The sequence below is a fragment of the Pleurodeles waltl genome, chromosome 11 (genome assembly GCF_031143425.1).
Source record: "Pleurodeles waltl isolate 20211129_DDA chromosome 11, aPleWal1.hap1.20221129, whole genome shotgun sequence".
NCBI classification, from domain to species: Eukaryota; Metazoa; Chordata; class Amphibia; order Caudata; family Salamandridae; genus Pleurodeles; species Pleurodeles waltl.
The window spans coordinates 786,125,980-786,144,668 of NC_090450.1; the positions used below are offsets into that span (position 1 = coordinate 786,125,980).

Genomic DNA, 18,689 nt, shown 5'->3' on the forward strand with positions numbered 1-18,689 from the left:
CTAGTGGAGATGCCCACCCCCTCCGTCCACGGCCCCACTTTTGGCAGCAAGGCCGGAGGAGATAATGAGAAAAACAAGGAGGAGTCACTGGCCAGTCAGGACAACCCCTAAGGTGTCCTGAGCTGAGGTGACTGACTTTTAGAAATCCTCCATCTTGCAGATGGAGGATTCCCCCAATAGGATTAGGGATGTGCCCCCTCCCCTCAGGGAGGAGGCACAAGGAGGGTATAGCCACCCTCAGGGTTAGTAGCCATTGGCTACTAACCTCCCAGACCTAAACACACCCCTAAATTGAGTAACTAGGTGCCCCCAGAACCTAGGAAGATAGATTCCTGCAACCTATGACGAAGAAGGACTGCTGACCTGAAGCCCTGCAGAGAAGACGGAGACACCCACTGCTTTGGCACCAGCCCTACCGGCCTGTCTCCCCACTTTGAGAAAAACTGCAACAGCGACGCGTTTTCCAGGGTCCAGAGACCTCTGAAGCCTCAGAGGACTACCCTGCAACTAAAAGGACCAAGAACTCCCAAGGACAGCGGCCCTGTTCCAAAGAAACCAAAACTTGCAATAAAGAAAACTTTAAAAGGACTCCACGTTTCCTGCCGGAAGCGTGAGACTTTCCACTCTGCACCAGATGCCCACGGCTCGACCTGTGGAGAAACAACACTACAGGGAGGACTCCCCAGCGACTGCGAGCCCGTGAGTAGCCAGAGTTAACCCCCCTGAGCCCCCACAGCGACACCTGCAGAGGGAATCCAGAGGCTCCCCCTGACCGCGACTGCCTGCTTCCAAGAACCCAACACCTGGTAAAGACACTACACCCGCAGCCCCCAGGACCTGAAGGATCCGACCTCCAGTGCAGGAGCGACCCCCAGGTGGCCCTCTCCCTTGCCCACGTGGTGGCTACCCCGAGGAGCCCCCCTCTTGCCTGCCTGCTTTGTTGAAGAGACCCCTGGGTCTCCCATTGAAACCTATTGCAAACCTGACGCCTGTTTGCACTCTGCACCCGGCCGCCCCCGTGCAGCTGAGGGTGTACATTTTGTGCTGACTTGTGTCCCCCCGGTGCCCTACAAAACCCCCCTGGTCTGCCCTCCGAAGTCGCGGGTACTTACCTGCTGGCAGACTGGAACCGGGGCACCTCCTTCTCCATTGAAGCCTATGCGTTTTGGGCACCACTTTGAACTCTGCACCTGACCGACCCTGAGCTGCTGGTGTGGTAACTTTGGGGTTGCTCTGAAGCCCCCCAACGGTGGGCTACCTTGGACCCAGCTTTGAACTCTGTAGGTGCTTTACTTACCTGCAAAACTAACCATAACTTACCTCCCCTAGGAACTGTTGAAAATTGCACTGTCTAGTTTTAAAATAGCTTATTGCAATTTTTGCTAAAACTGTACATGATATTGTGTTGATTCAAAGTTCCTAAGATACCTGAGTGAAATACCTTTCATTTAAAGTATTGTGTGTAAATCTTGAACCTGTGGTTCTTAAAATAAACTAAGAAAAGATATTTTTCTATACAAAAACCTATTGGCCTGGAATTGTCTGAGTGTGTGTTCCTCATTTATTGCCTGTGTGTATGTACAACAAATGCTTAACACTACCCTCTGATAAGCCTACTGCTCGACCACACTAGCACAAAATAGAGCATTAGAATTATCTCTTTTTGCCACTATCTTACCTCTAAGGGGAACCCTTGGACTCTGTGCATGCTATTTCTTACTTTGAAATAGGACATACACAGCCAACTTCCTACAGCCTAGGTTTGGTTCAATTTTTTTTTTTTTTTACAAAAGGATATGGATAGGCCATGGCAGTGGCTATTCATTGCCTTGCAGCATATTAATGTATAATGCACTGCTTTTATAGTGATACAGTGGGACTCCCACTTCTACGGCGGGGAAGATTCAAGCATGTGAATCTATGAAAGATCCAATACTGGAGAACTTGGAACATCATGGTACCATGACTTTGGGGCATGCTTGGGATCAGAACTCGATTCCTAGTATACATCATGCTCCGCTAACATTGCTCTGTGCATAACTCTCAAACATACTAAAGTGAGCATATGATATACAGATATGGGTAGAAAGTTGTATTCCGTACTGACTAAAATTCAACTGTTGCCATGTGTCCCTTAGACACTCAGCTGTAACCATTTGAATAAATCACATAATCTGCTGGACCCATCATGTGAAGGACTCCTCTCTAAAGTGTTCCTGATACACCTGACAAACTGTTTATAATATTTGGTCTGCAGTTGAACTGACACACCCCTTGTTAAAAGCACTGTATCCTTTGATTATACAACATATCACCCTGATTTACATTTTTGCCTTTGTTTCAAAAGAGCAGTCCAGCATCCAAGATAACACAATATATGTAACAGAACATATAAAATATCGAACATAGATCTGATATGCTATATTATTGACATAAACAGAGTTTCCAACAGTATTCGACACCGGGTTAGGCTGCACAAAAACATCCAAAACAAATTATTAGTCAGGACACTTCTCCGTTTTTTTCCATCACAGCCCTGATATGCTAAATATTCCACTATCATAGTGCTTCCAATACCACCCACAACATTGACAAACCACACACAAAAAACATATTAAACAGAATACATCCCTTCACCATACAACTTGGACAAACGAAAAGCACTAACCATCACTGTGACCACCGCATCAGAGAAAATATGAACACACCAGAAGGAATACCAACAAGAAGATAGACAGCTTAAACAAAAAGAGCACATTTGTCAACAAACTATACAGGCATTCTACTCAGACTTAACATACTAATGAAACTATATTTAGAGCATTTACAACCATGGTGCAATGGTTTCATAATGAACTAAGGTAATGCTTAAGAAACTGATAGAGTTCTCCAACCACTCCTCATTTACAACTAAATTATAATACATTCGCATTTCAAAAGATAAGATGTGGGCTTTCAAACCAAGGGCAGACCAGCATACAATACCCAAAATATCACAGAATTTCTCAGACTATGATCAGCGATGAAAACCTTATGCAACAAGCATTACGAAGGCATACTAATTGGCACATAGTGCACTAAACAAATGCATTGTCTTATTCAGAGACAGCAGATGCCTGCTGGGTTCTTCTACTCTGCCAATTGTTCAGGTCTCTAGCTCAGTTGTTGCACTCTCAAAACTATAATTGATTAACTTCTATCTCAATCCTCTTTGAATCCCGTTGCAGCTTCATCATCCTTTAACCACATTGCATGCATAGCAGTTCTCTTTGCTATTCAAGATCCTCTCCACTCACACTATACACTTCTCATATCTTGTTACAGAGGGAGATGCGTAGAAGCAGTAAGCTCCCTTATGGTATTTTTGCATCTCTAATTCTTTCACTCTCTGTGTTCAGATCTTAACAGTTTTTTCCTCTGGTTTTGATGATCTTTAATAATCTTCTGGAGAAGTTAGGACCAAAACTGGGCACACATATCTATATTAAGCTTTGCCAGTGATGCATTCAGTGGTAGCTGAACATCTTTGCTCCTTCTAGCTAAACCTCAGCCTCTGCACTCCACAATTCTAAGATCAACAGAACTGTCATACTATCAAACTAAGAGGTAATTTGGCAAGATTACATACCTGATAAACCTCCTTGACTATGGTGAGTGACTGTTAATTTTTTAAGTTCTACATAGGTTTGGCTTTGGGCAGTACTCTCCTTCTTTATGTCATCTTCCTTATTTTGCCCCAATGACTAGAGTTTGTTATTGGTACCCTCTAAGACATGATTTATCCTGCTAGAGGAATTAGGCATGTGTGTCACCTCTCTCTACTTCTTTTCTCCATGGTGACTGAACCTTTTCCTTCTTTTGTATGTGAGCAGTATCCCTAGAGGGGCTTAAAGACCTCTCTGCATAGATACGTAACTAGGCTATATTCTGATGATATCCTCCTATATGTCAAGAAATGTCAGGTTAATGTAGCTCAATCAATCAGAATTTATGAAGTGCTGCAAATCACCCGTGAGGGTTTCAAGGTGCTAGAGCTGCTAGCTGCTTTGTGGTGATCTGTTAATTTGAACAGCCAGGTCTTGAATCCTTTCCGGAATTCTGGGCGTGATAGGCGGTCCTGAAGTGCACGGGAAGGTTGGTCCAAGCTTGGGCTGCCAGGGATGAGAATAAGGGTCCTCCGCTGTTGCCTAAGCAGATACGGGGGTGTCCGCAAGGAAGAGGGCAGCAGACGGTAGGGGGCCTGCTCGATTGGTGGAAGGTCATGCGTTTGTTGATGTATGCTGGTCCTTTGTTGTGCAGGGCTTTGTATGCATGGGTCAGTATCTTGAACTGGCATCTCTTCTGGATCAGGAGACAGTGCAGCTTCTTGAGGTGCATTGTGGTGAGTGTCTGTCTGCGGAAGAGGAGGAGTCTTGCCACTGAATTTTGTATTTTCTTCAATTTGTTTTGTCACCTATTATGGATTAAATATGTGAATTAGAGGACTATTTAGGGCTGCATATCAACATGAGCTCCGATTCTTCCCATCTGTAAATCAGCCAGTGGAGGGCGATATAGAGATTAGATGGTCTCCTTGATATAACAAATATATGGAGAGAAACTGTTTCAAGAGATGTTCCTTTTTCAATTTGAGAATAATTACCTAACTATATTATTTACCCTTCAATCGAACGCCAACTCCTGGATAGGATTTCCACTGTCCAAAGTTGGCCATACAGAATTAAATCTTATGAGGGAGGGGCGATTAGCTGTACCAGACCTGGAGGACTAATAACTAATTGCATATGCTCAATATGCACAGTTCTGGTATCATCAGGTACGTGATTTGTCTCATATTGGAACTGAGAGGGTGGTTGTACGTCCCACACCATTGGATGCAATTGTACTTAGTGATAATAAGGGTCTGAGCAATGAAATCCGATCATTTTACACAGCACTACTTACTGTCTTGGCACAAGCTCATGGGTAATGTCTCCTTTTTCTCCTCCACCTTACTTTTACCTAGAGATCATGAACTATGATGTTCGAGGATAGTAAAAGAAGTTTGTTAAAGAGGTCAGGCCCATAGGATGAGGAGCGTGGGCGATCTAAGCAATAAGTGCTTCTTCCGGCTGGACCAATTGCATGAGAAGGGTCCCATCTCCTTATTGTTTCATTATTTTTTGCTTACACAATGTTTTGAAGGATACATTTCTATAATTTTTGAAGATTTCTGTTGACTTCATGCTGGTCCTCAATGTCCTGATTGCCTTGCTTTCAAAGCGTTTCTTGTTGAGTGTTTATTTGATCTGATCAGACACCAGACCTCCAGTGTCAAGGGTCTTGCAGGGTAAGCCGACAGATTTGTTTTTGATTTCTGGTGAGATATGTTCAGAGGGGTCTCCGAAATGACTACTGAACACCTCCCTTTTGAACCTGAGGTCTTGCTACTGGGTTGATTTGACAAACAGTACCCCCACCCCCACTGTGTGCTATAATTCTAGCATAACTAAGAGACATATAGCCATAGGTCAGCTTAGGAGCTCAGTCCCAAGGGACTCTGACTGGATGCATGATATGGTTTATCTGAACACACTTGAGAAAGCTTAATTTGCCCTTTTGGTTCAAGCTGCCAAGCTGAAACCTTTTGGTCAGACTTTACTGCTTACCTTGTTAAGACTTGGCAACATTTGACTTCTGCTGATACTTTACTATATTTGCAATCCTTCATCGTCTTTGTCCATGTTCCACCATTATGTACGATACTCTATATGCTAATGCGTTCTTGTGATATGTTTGATATAAGTTCTGAGTAAGTGACTTCTTGTGTTCCTTTGTTTTATAAAACCTTTTAAAAAGGTCTAGAAAACACATCCCATAAACTTCAAGTTTCTTTGGGCCAGATGTAGCAAAGGGTTTTGCCCATTCTGTGTCTATGGGAAAATGTGTTTGGACATATGGCCCTTTGTTACAAATGCATATGGATGCTGTGAATATTAGTTGGCATCTGTAGGTTTTCATGACCTACTCTGTCAAAGTCTGTCAGAATCCTAGGTCTCCTGCTGGATGATGAGTGGTCACTAAAGGCACAAGTCAACAATGAGGCAAAAAACCTGTATCTGGCATTTGAAAATTCCAAGACCTGAGGGACAGACCATCACATCACCACAGGTAATGCCTTAATGCAATTCTAACTGGATTATGGGAATGCTATTTATTTAGCTGCAATTTAACAGGGAAGGTTTTTTCAACAGTTGCCAGAACACCTAAAAGCAAGTTTGGTGATAAATATGTCTCTATTGCAGATGCAAAAGCATAGAGTTTTCTTTCTTGTATCATCTGCATGGATTTTAATTTATGTAATTTAGAAAATATTTTAAACATACCCATTTTAATTTTCTCTATTAAATTAACAGGCTTTATGTCAAATGAAACCTTCTTAGAGTTTTAATGCTACAGCGAACAAGCACCTACAAGTGCATTCCACATACCCATATTTTGGGTATTTAATCTGCTACACATACGCAAAAGCATTGAAACATATGGGATCCATTACTGATCTTTGTGGCACCCCTTTTTTTAACCTTTGTTCCCAGAATGCATTACATACTTCAACACCAGATAGCACAGAACGAAGAAAGCGAAATGTGGACTTCTTGGTTTATCAAAAACATTTCTTGACTTTATGAAAAGGAGTATGGTCAAACCTTATAACCATCCCTTCCCAATATGTTGGCTATTTTCTCCTTCCTGATGTCAGGGAGAATTTGGTGTCTTGCTGATTACTTCAGTATTAATGTTAGTCTTCAATCAAGAGCTACAAGTTTGCCAAAAAGAACTGTTCCCCTATATGGGTTTTCCAACGAGCTAGGATCATAGAAATTAGACATTTGCAACCTTTAACATATATTTATCTACGCAGGCCAACACTGGGAGGAGTAGCCGTTTCCTAAGGTAGTCAAGAAGGGATCTCAATAGCATTCAAAATACAGTGCTCGATACCAATTTACTGTAACCCTAACCAGAAATGTTTCCTTTGCCACAGCATAATCACAAAAGGTGTGGGGTAGTAGGAACAGGGGGTAAGACTGGGTTAGTCTTTAACCAGTGCCCGGTTACATTATAGGGGGTGCTGTGTTGACCTACAGGAGTAGCGGGGGATTTTCCTTTACGGACTAGGTGGTCTCACACACATAATAGTGTCTTGCTTCATCATAAATCCACCTAGCCCCACCTAAGTAAGATGATACTACTCAGGCGGACTCGACCTCTGGTTAAAAGAACCAGAGGGAGTGCTGAAATTAAATTGACTGGATAGTTACAGTGATCCAGAGGGGGTGAATAATGAAATTACCTAACATGTCACCGGTGGCTCTTGTTAGTTTTAATGGTGGTGCATGTTGGTAAGACTAAAACTAAGGGGGAGGCTCGTTAGAGAATGATGTCTCTTGGAGTATAAAAGGGGATGGACAAGACCAACATGTTTCTGCCCTCACTAAGTGCTGGTAGGTCAGGGGCATTCGTCAGGGTCGGAGCACGTGTAATAAGTACGGTGCTCAAAGTGAAAAGTGTGTGGCCTACCTGAACAGGTAGTTCACGGTGAGGTAGGCCTATAGTAGATGATAAATAAATCACAATTAATTCAGAGTGACAGAGAGGTGGCAAACCACAGCACACGACACAGCAATCAGTGAAAAAATGAAAAAATGCACTCACACATGCATGCAATTGTGACTTACCCTGGAGCTGGGGGCGTATTGCCTCTGGTCTGGCTAGAACCGGGGGGGGGGGGGTTTCCCTTGTAGTCACACTCTGAGGAGATTAAGGGTTTAGCAAGGGGGGACAAGGAGAAGGAAGGGGACTAAGGACGCATAGTGCGCTTACAGAAAGGAGGAAGCTGCGCAGGGTGCGCTACAGACAGGGGGAGGCCAATAGGGCAGGTTAGTGAGGAAAGGAAGGGGCAAGAGGTGAAAAGGTAAAAATAAAGAAAGAGAGAGAAGGAATGCCACAGTGAAAAAAAGAAAGAAGAAAAAGAAAAAGAAATAAAGCAGAAGAACTAAAGATAGAAAATGCCAGGCTGAAAGAAAATTAAAGGTTACCAGAAGAATGACCGGTAGCAATGAAAGAAAAAGGAGAATTCTAGGGCAAGAATAGCCCACACTTACCACGCCAAAGGGAATACCATGGGGGGTACCTACGTGCCGGAGCCAGGCCGCTCTGTTACTGTCTGAACGGCTTGCCAGGTCTTTATGAGGAGCTACAGCCAATCGATGTGGAGCTGCAGAGGCCAGGGGCGGTGCCCGGTAATTATACTCAGGTGTGCTGCGCATAAAAGGAACACCCAGTACGTCGGGAAAAGCCGCGCCCCCTCGGGGGCTGTGCTAGGTTCGGAGCCTCCAGGGCCCGATTGGTCTAGATAGAGCGCAACGCCCCGCGGGGGCACCCGGGTCCGGGGCCCCGCGGGGAGCGTCGCGTTTGGTGACGGTGCGGAGAGGCAGGACGCCTCGTTCGAGGCGCGGCTAGCGCGCACGGGCGAGCGTCCTGCAGTGACGCGTCGCGTATTACGCGGCGCGTCACTGAACCCGTGGGACTCTGGGGATGTGAGTCCCATGGGGAAGGCCTGGTCGTCCGGAACGGGCGACCAGGGAAAAGGAAAAAGGACGGGAGGGGGGGCAAAACAAGAAAAGAGAGGAGGGGAGAGAGAGGGGAGATGAAAGAAAGACTGGCAAGAAGGGACTCTGGGCGGGGAACAGCGCTGGGGCTCAATAGAAAGACGGGGTAAGGGAGTGGACGAAGTAGGGGACAGAGGGAAAAGAAATTGGAGAGACGAGCAGGAAACAGAAGAGAAAGAAAAAAAGAGAAAAAAACAGGAAAGGCCAATGTAAGAGCCAATTAGAAAAAAGAACTGAGAAAAGGAGAAGAAAGACACAAGTAGAGAGCAAAAGGTGGGGGGGGGGAGAGAATATGGGGGGGGGGGGAAAGCCTGGGAAGAAAAAGAGGGAAAGAAAGACCGAAGGAGAAGAGGTGAATGGAAAAAAGGAAAATAGAAAGGAGGGGGGGTTTGTTAAGCAGAGAAGGGGAGAAGAGGTTACAAATAGAAAAGGCAAGAAGGATAAAACGAGGGGGGGGGGAGAAAAAGGGGGGGGAAAGGAAAAGAAAGGAGGGCAAAAACATGGGCGGGGAGTAGGGGGAATCCAGCAGATGTTTAGAAAATAGAGAAGAAAGAAAAAGAGGGGGGGGAAAAAGAAGAGGGAGGGTATGAGAGGGAAGGAGCGACAATGGCTTGTCTTCTAGGGGTCGGGGGAACTATTCTAGTAGGTCAGGTAAGGTTATGATACACAAGTATGAAAAATAGTACGTCCCGCAATGGGGATTGATAGGGCTCGTGGAATGTCAGTAAAGTTATCTAATACCGGTTATGATCATAGGTGGGTTGTCATAGAAAAGAGATCTCATGTTGGTATTTTTAGTCATCAGCCTAGAGCTGACCATTGGATATTGTCATTCAGTCCTAAGGTGTCCGTTCGCAGCCTCCAAATCCATCTCTGTTCATACAGTAGGAGCTTGTGTTTGGCACTGATTGCTGTGGATTTAAGTTGATCCAGTACCACCCACTGCATATCATCAGGATGGTGATTGCTGGAGATATAGTGCTCTGTGAGTCTTGTGGCATCTCTTTTGCACCGGATGGTGCTCCTATGCTCGCAGATGTGTGTGCCCACTCTTCGTGTCGTCATCCCAATGTATTTCTTTTCACAAGGGCAAGTGATCATATACACCACATTTTTACTGTTGCAGTTCGTTAGTTGCCTCAGCTCCCAGGGTGTTTGTAATCCCAAGTCAAGTGTGAGGGTTTTTTTAGTAAAGGCGCAAACACTGCAATTGCCGCAAGGGTAATGTCCTTTGGGAGGGGGAAGGTCCCAGAGGGTCTTCTGTCTGCTTGTGGTGGGGTTTATCCGAGGGCGGGTATGCACGATCATATCCCGGATGCTTTTTGCCTTTCTGTAGGCATTCATGGGGATCTCGAAAGGGAGACCACCAGAGGTGAGGATTTTCCAGTCTTCATTTATTATCTTTTTGATCATGTTGGACGCTGGGTTGAATGTGGTCACACAGATCAAGGGGTTCCCCTTACTGCTTCGACTGCTTGGATGCAGTAGAGTCTCTCTGGGGCTCACACGGGCCCGTTTATCTGCTCTCCTCAATAGGTGATCCGGGTATCCTCTTGCTCGAAGTTTGCCACTAAGTAGCTGAGCATGCTTTTTGTAGTCCGTTAATTCGGTACAGTTCCGTCTGAGGCGGAGGTATTGCCCCACTGGGAGGTTTTCCCTGAGGGAACGTGGGTGAAAGCTCTGAAACTGGAGGAGAGTGTTCCTATCAGTGGGCTTGTAATACACTTCTGTTATAAGGGAGCCATTTCTTTCAGTTATTAGTAGGTCGAGAAAGGAGACTGCCGGATTGCCTACTGTGGCTGTGAATCTTAGAAAGGGCTTTAGGGTGTTTAGCCACGTGATGAAGATGGTTGCTTCTTCCCTTGTACCTCTCCAGATAATCAGGATGTCATCGATATATCTTTTCCATAAGCTGATATGGCTGATGTATGGGTTTTCTTCAGTAAGTACCATTGCTTTCTCGAAGTGATCCACGTATAGGCATGCCAGGCTGGGTGCAAAGGTGCTCCCCATTGAGGTGCCCTGAATCTGTAAAAAGAAGTTCTTAACGAACTCAAAGAAATTTCTGGTGAGAGCCAAATGGACTAGATCCAGGATGAATTCTGGAGGGGTGATGTAATTCCAGGTGCCCTTATTTAGTAGATCGCTGACCACTTCTAGTGTTGCTTCTTGTTGAATATTAGTGTATAGCGACTCCACATCCAATGTCATGAGATGTTCGCTATCTTTGTCAAATTCTATGGTGTTTAAAAGGGAGAGCACGTCTGTTGTGTCTTTCAGGTACGTGGGAATTTGTTTCACGAATGGTTGAAGAAACCAGTCGCAGAATTGCGACAGAGGTTCCAGCAAAGAACCAATCCCGGAAACAATTGGTCTCCCCGGGGGTGGATGCTTGTCCTTGTGGATTTTGGGCAGAATATAGAAGTACGGAGTTTTTGGATCAGGTTGAGTGAGGAAGGAGGCCTCATGTTTGGTGATCCAACCGTTACTCATGCCCTTGTCTACAAGGAAAGTGATCTCTTCCCTGACCTCTTCTGTTGGGTCCCTTGATAGTCTCTTGTAGTGATGGTCATTGTTTAGTAGGTGAAGGCATTCAGAATAGTACATCACTGTGGGCATTATTACTATAGCCCCGTCCTTGTCGGCTGGTTTGATAGTGATGGAAGAGTCGTTACTAAGGTCGTGGAGGGCTGAGAGTTCTTCGGTGCTGATATTATGGAAAGACTCCCTCTGAGTCTTCTGTAGAGCGTCAATCCTCCTGCTCACCGATTTTTCAAATGCCAAGACTTCGGGTGGCATGAGGTGGGAGTAAATTTGGATTTGGGACGTAGCCCAGTGTTTTTTTCACGTTCCGGGTTGGGTTCGGGGTTCTGGAGAAAGAAGGTTCTAAGCCTGATCTTCCGAAAGAACTCTGCTAGTTCTATCCTTAGTTTAAAAACGTCAAGTTTTGGGGTGGGGACGAAACCCAGACCTTTCTCTAAGGCTTGGAGCTCGTTAATATTTAGCACTCGTGAGCTTAAGTTAACAACTGTAGTGGACCCCTTAGTTACGTTCTGCTGGTGCTGGGGGATTCGTCGTCTGTTGGTCCCTCCTTTAGGTTCCAACTGACTCCCTTTTTCCTGCCCCTTCCCCGTCCGGGGCCTCTCCCCAAAAAAGGAACATTGGGATAAGACCACGTCGTTTGTGCCTGGGGATACAGTGGGGCATGGAATTGGTTGGGTGGCCCATAAGGGGAGGGCCACGCCCAGGGAGGTATGTTGATCAACGGGGGTGGTGGGCCTGTGAATGGCGTAGGCCAGTTATTCCGAGTATTCCCCCTCCTACCCCGCCTTGGCCGTGTTGGTTGTGTCCGGTTAGAGTCGGAGTCTGAACTGGAGTAACCCCCAGAGGAGGTATCGGAAGGCAAAGAGGGTTGGGCTACAAAATCTTCCCTGGAGTAGGGATGTACTCTCTCTAGGGAGAACCTGTCCAGATCTTTCTGGAATTTGGCAATTTTACGGTGAGTCAAGTAGTCTTTGAACTCACCGATTGTCTTATTCGTTTCTTCTAGTTTCTTCTTAAATGCCGCGGCTGTAAGTCCAGTTTTTATGTTACTTTCTGCCGCTTTGATTTGAATCACTAGGGCATCTGATAGTCTGGTGGCTGTCTTAATGATTATGATTAACCAATCACGTGTGCACTTCCAGGCTATTAGTGACCAGTCTTTTCTAAATTCTTTATCTTCTAGGAAGATACGCAGTTCAGTAGTGATGATCGGCCCATTTGGTGCTGCGTTTTTCCTCAGATATTCAGTGAGGACAGCCCCATGTAGTATGGTTTTAACTTGTGTCCTTTTTAATTCAATCAAAGTGTCCCAGTCCCCTAACTGGGCTATTGTCTTGGAAAGTGAAGAATCTCCTAAAAGTGAGGGTGCTGCGAGGATGGCCTGGAGCTCCTCCTCCCGAAAGGCAAGCCCTTCAGCCATACCCAGAAGAGTATGGCAGAGGTTTCTAATTAACCTGTGCGTCTGTCACAGGGTTTATAAAACAAGACTCTCACAGCTGGCTGCTGCGCTAACTACAAATACACAGAAAGAGAGCAAGGGAAGCAAGGCTAACCCACACCGCCTCCCAAGAGAAACTATATAATCACAAAAGGTGTGGGGTAGTAGGAACAGGGGGTAAGACTGGGTTAGTCTTTAACCAGTGCCCGGTTACATTAGGTTGCATTATAGGGGGTGCTGTGTTGACCTACAGGAGTAGCGGGGGATTTTCCTTTACGGACTAGGTGGTCTCACACACATAATAGTGTCTTGCTTCATCATATGACCACCTAGCCCCACCTAAGTAAGATGATACTACTCAGGCGGACTCGACCTCTGGTTAAAAGAACCAGAGGGAGTGCTGAAATTAAATTGACTGGATAGTTACAGTGATCCAGAGGGGGTGAATAATAAAATTACCTAACATGTCACCGGTGGCTCTTGTTAGTTTTAATGGTGGTGCATGTTGGTAAGACTAAAACTAAGGGGGAGGCTAACAGCACCATGATGTATTTCTTAGTTTCACGTTCTTTGCTTTAATAAAGTCAATTAAGAATTGAGATGTATAGACTGCCCATCACTGCTTTTACAGCCAACACTACTGAATCCATGACACATGTTAATATACATATCACAACATATATGTCAATTAGCTTCATGTGGTAACATTCATCCCTGTTTCTCATTCAAACAGCACAAAGCATCCTGGAAATACAGGACTATATCTAATATAAAATGATAAACAACAAGTACCCAAATGCTTAGAACTGCTAGAAAGAAAAAGACCACAATGGGTCAAAGTAATGCTCAAGCCATTGAGCTCGGTGACAGCTATCTGAGGTGTGCCTCATGTATGAAATCACCTATATCTCTGATTTAAAATTGAGTTTTGATGTGTTTTAGCGGAAGACTGTAGTCTGCCCAAAACAGTAAAGTACCTTTATGGAGCATTAATTACCTCTTTGACCAAGTATACAGGTTTGAACAACTATATACTTTTGTATACATCGTCAACCTGTACAGCATGGACAAATCGCTGTCGCTTGACAAGGGAAAAGGTGCGGAGTAGCCTATGTACTTAATAAAAAGCAGATGGGTAACATGGGTAACATGCCAAACTTCCACATCCAGTGTTCTGCCCTGCTGGAAACATAAGACCCCAGCAGCAGCACAACTGGCCAGATAGATGCTGAGGGCCACAATGCAAAGTGAGAGCAACATAAATTCCTCAATGGTCTTTGCCATATGGCTGTGGCACACCTGAAAAAAACAATGCACTTATAGGATTGGGTTCCCCTCAAGCTTTGAATCTGACTAAACAATAGATTGAAGGATAAATGTCTAAAGACTAGATAGAAGCTCACCCTCTGTGGGAAAGGTGAATCGTGAATAAACAGAGCTTTGCACCATGCGCAGAAGAAGATCTGGACCGGAGCCAGAATTACTGTCTCTCTGAGAGGAAAGGACTATAACCCAGTACTGAGGTAAGTACTATAATTCTGTTGGGTGGTCTACACAAGCACCACTGTGGTCACTTCTGCTGGTGCACCCTGATGTGTAGCTGTGAATCGAGTCTGTATGAGACCGGAGTGGCTTACATCAAATCACTGTTTGCAGTCTGTGGTATTCTGCACCCCAATGCCATGTGAGCTCGGAGTTTGACAGCACATCATCATTGTAACCTGTGTTTTAAGACCATGGACCCCAGTAAGGCCTGTGTGCCCCCTATTTATCATCATCACGCCCAATGGTCTTCTGTGCAATTACACCTACGAGAGTCATGTGCCACACCTCTGCCTTTGCAGCTGAAGAACCTTATCGCTAAAAGAGTGGCCTGCCCAGGAAGACCTTCACAGCCACTAATCACTTTTCTGCTTAATTCCAAACAATGGTTGTAGTTCCTTCCTGTAGCGAGATGAATCTGGATTTAGGCCTGCCGGAAGATGTCTGTAGTTGGCTGTGGCAGCTCAGAAAATGGTACTCTACCTCCCCCACCCCCGGGGTTCATTTGCATGTCTTGTTCTTTCTTCTCTTCTGCTGCAGCGGCCTTCATCTCCTACAACTTTGTCACATATCTATTTACATTTTCTATAAAGTGCAGGCCTGTCACCCTGTAACCACATACAGTAGCTATGTTTATTGAGCCTTAGGTCCAGTTGAAAGAAGCCTGGCGTCTAGTAGTGATGTTACTGTTAACTGAGATGGGAATACACAGTTTTCTCCCATAAACGTTAAGAGGCGGCCAGATTTTATGTGCTCCTTGTACAACCTGATCCTTCTCAGTGCTGGAAGGCTGCAGCTCAGTGAGGCCTGAACAAGTGTGTTAAATACCTTTAAAAAAGTGATACGTGTCCAAGCTTCCCAGAACGCTCTTGAAGTGGTTAAGAATCTAAGATGCATGCTATGTAATGTACAATCCTAACACCTCGCTAGACGTGCCCGCTCTACGTGTGTTGTTCTAAAATGCATCTTTTTTTAACAGATCATGATATTTAGATAACTGTAAGCAACAACTCAAGTCAACGACAGAAACAGTGCGAATGATTGAAAAGAAAATAGATTAGTGTTCTTAAACACACATCTTTGTTTAGTCCTAATCCCAACACTAATTATTACAATTACAGACGCTATACAACCAAACATAGAGGTTAGAAAGAATACATAAAACGTTGCAACCTTTTATGAAAGTCTATGCACACCCTAACTTGCTCATCTACACGAAGAATGTTACTGGCAAATCGTACCTTTACCATAAGGATCAACTTCAAAATCTTTGTGAGTAAGGATGAGGAGTACAAATGAACAGAAAACCTTCCCAAAAAGTCTACAGAGCTGCTGCAGTGGTCAATTAAAGTTTGCAGCAAGGACAGTGGTCAACGAAAGATGAAAGGATGCAACTGAATGATTACTACAGGCAAAGCAGAGAACACTCAATACCAACATACCTGAATGCTCCAACCTTGGGAGACACTAAAAAGTAGTATTACTTACCCTAAAACGGTATTTTTATTCTCTGCAGCGTAGTGCTGTCACACGTCAGGCAGGCATCAATAAAACTTCCTGGTTGGGGGGCTTGGTTTACCATAACCTGTTAAATGGTTAACACATTTAAATACTATTACTCCAGTCATACTCTTCTGATCAGAATAAGTTTTAAGAATATAGTTTTTAAAGTAGGACAAACAAAGATATATTTAATGGTATTAGATGTTTCGTTTTTAAAACACTGATATGTGATAAGTAGAAACATCAGTAGCCCTTTTCTGAGACTTCATAATCCTCATACAGACGACTGCACAAAATCCATAACCTTTCATTTTAATTACTTTAATTACTATGCTATGCTGTCACAATCAAGGAGTACCCAATTAACCAAAGATATAAGTGCAGCGATATCAAGAATTACCCGACAAGAAGCAGTTTGGAAAAGGTGAAAGGACAGTAGTATAAAGTTAATGTGCAGCATGCAGCAAATTATACCCATAGTGGTTTAAATCATAGCCTTCGGATTACCAAGTCAATGCTACGCATGTTAGCAACATAACTAAGGCAAAGTAATGACAAGGCTTTGCTAAGACCTGAACAAGCACGGTTACACAGAACTCTGCGACATGTGCTGCAACTACTGAACTTATTTTTGGGTGAAAAAGTCCACGATTTTTCCATTAAAACATTATGGTTATGTGGGGATCAGTATGAGATAAGGGAATTAAACTGGCACCATCAGTTGCCCAATCCATCTGACAAATGCCCTCAAACTCATATTTGCATATACCAGATTTCTATAGTGTTCCTGTAAGCACGGACATTCATATCCATGGAAATTAGAAGAGAGCACATCCAGGCTCCAACCCAGACAGGGATCAGACTAACCCTGTGCCCTGTCACCCAAGTGCCAGCTACCACCCACAAAGACCAGTCCATGGTATGATGCATCTGACATACTAAAATGGGTCCCAGGACAGCTGCAGCTGTCCTAGGGTTTCATTATTATTTGGAGCCACAAGGGTGTTCTTTATGATTGCTGTCAGTTTGTGAAGGTCCTGTGATCTGTTGTGCAACGGGCTCGGATGGTGCTGTTAGTCTCCTGGTAGGGGTTGCCTGGCAGCACGACAACAGTGCCACTGTAAAAGTGCTCTACAACCGGGCCAGTGACTGGAGACGAGATTTTTTTTTTCAAGCTTACCCACACTTCTGCACAGTAGATGCGCCAATCAGTTGTAAATCAAACTCTTCTATTTGTTTGCTGCTTTATATACCAGATATGACACCTCAGGACAACAACCTATACAGCTGTCAGGTGCCGCTGGGGGCGAGGGGGGGGATGTTGGCAATGCAAATATGGCAGCTGTTGTAAACATGCTCTAGCAAGCTCCAGCCCAGGCCTGCTCATAAATGTACAACATCCTAGTGGATCTGACTTGGGGGGGATACCCTCTGATGTGAGGGGAATCCCCTTGCGTGCATTCCGGAGAGTGGTGATACTCGTAGACAGCCCTCCTGAGTTTTTCTGGAATCGCTGGTTGCAGGTCGAGCCAGGGCCGTTGGCCGCAAGGCTGAGTGTGCACACAGTGGACGGCGGCTGATGGGCCCCGAGGAGGTCCAAGGCGACCGCTTTGAGAGCCAACAGCCTGAATAGTGAGGGCTTGCAACCCAATTGCTGCAGCGCAGCCTGTGGCCCCTGTCTGGAGGGGCCGAAGGTGGAACTGCAGCAGCCGCAGGGCTGCTGGACGTGGAGAGGTTCCGAGAACCACATTGTGCCCAAGAGGACCCTGACTGATGTGCCAACCTGCCTGGGCCTTGCAGCGACGGCGTCCTACGGGGGCCAGTGTTAGGGCCTCGGAGACCTGTATTTCCATCGTCCACCTGGGTCTTGTGACCTGAACTCATCTTACCTTTTTTCTGGACAGCTGTGGAATGCCTGGACTCCCCACTGAAGTATCCGATGACCCTGTGAGGTAGCCCGGTGCCAAAAACTGCTACAGTCTCGCTGCCTTGCGGCGACTGCCCCATAGAACCTGAACTTTGGAGTCCCTGGCCCTGGAGTGAGGACCTGTGTGGGGCCAGTGCAGGTGGACCTTCATCTGGGGTACGTTGTGCTGGACTATTTGAGACGACTGCTACAGTGAAGGTTCTGGGAACTGCCAGAGCTCCGCTTACCTCAGCCAACTGGCAACTCATTGCAGGTGGTCCCTTAACACCCCCCCCCCCCCTCCCCCCTCCCCCACCAGCTCTTTCCATAGTTACTGAGGCACCCGCTGCACCTTGAGGGATGGCTGTAGCCCCTATTGAGCCCCCCTGGGGACCTAAGGAACATCCTAGTGGCTGACACCAATCACATTGAGGGTGTCACAATCCCTGCGGCACAATATTGAGGTGGGGTCCCTGGGGCCCTGTCAACTTGGTCATCCTTGTTGGAGTACTCTCTGGTGTCGCTGTGGTCAGGATGATGAACCTAAATAAGGAATGCTGCACTGGGCATTAGGGAGGTTTCGGGCTTGGCTGCTCCATTTGACTGTGGTGCTGGAATTCCGGACCACCTTGAGGCCACCCTATGCAGTCACTCTGCCCAATCTGAGAAACTTCTTCATGCAAACCTAGACACTAAAACCACACTGAAGTCCAAGATCAATGTGGTCTCCTTGGATGTGAACTTGCTCCCTGTGGACAATAGGAAGTTGGCGAATTGCATGGATTAAGCTGAATCCTCCTTGATTGTGATGCAACACATGCTGCAGGAGCCTCATGCCCAAGTACAACAGATGAAGGTGGGGTGGCCTTCTTCCACCGAGCGGAAAAAGCTGAGGGGTGCTTGTGGAGCAATAATGTTCACTTTTTGGGCTTTCCGGAGCACTCGGTGGGTCTGAGCATGGAACTTTTCTTCAAACAGTGGTTAATGGCTGCTGTGATGGAGAACAAGGTGCCTAAATTATTTTCTGTTGAGCAAGTACATTGATTGCTGGGGAGGCGGTATCTGCCGAAAGCCTGCCCATGACCAGTGATAGCAAGACTCCTTA

At 45.5% G+C, this 18,689-nt stretch overlaps 1 protein-coding gene across 5 annotated transcripts in view; it reads right to left on the reverse strand.

The window, feature by feature from the left end:
- Positions 1–18,689, reverse strand: part of RNFT2 (ring finger protein, transmembrane 2) — a 253,869-nt gene that overhangs the window by 205,842 nt on the left and 29,338 nt on the right. For all 5 annotated transcript variants that reach the window (XM_069214511.1, XM_069214509.1, XM_069214512.1 and 2 more), the window contains one exon: positions 15,664–15,760. The gene's annotated coding sequence lies outside the window, so the exon portion shown is untranslated. The remainder of the gene's footprint in view (positions 1–15,663; positions 15,761–18,689) is intronic.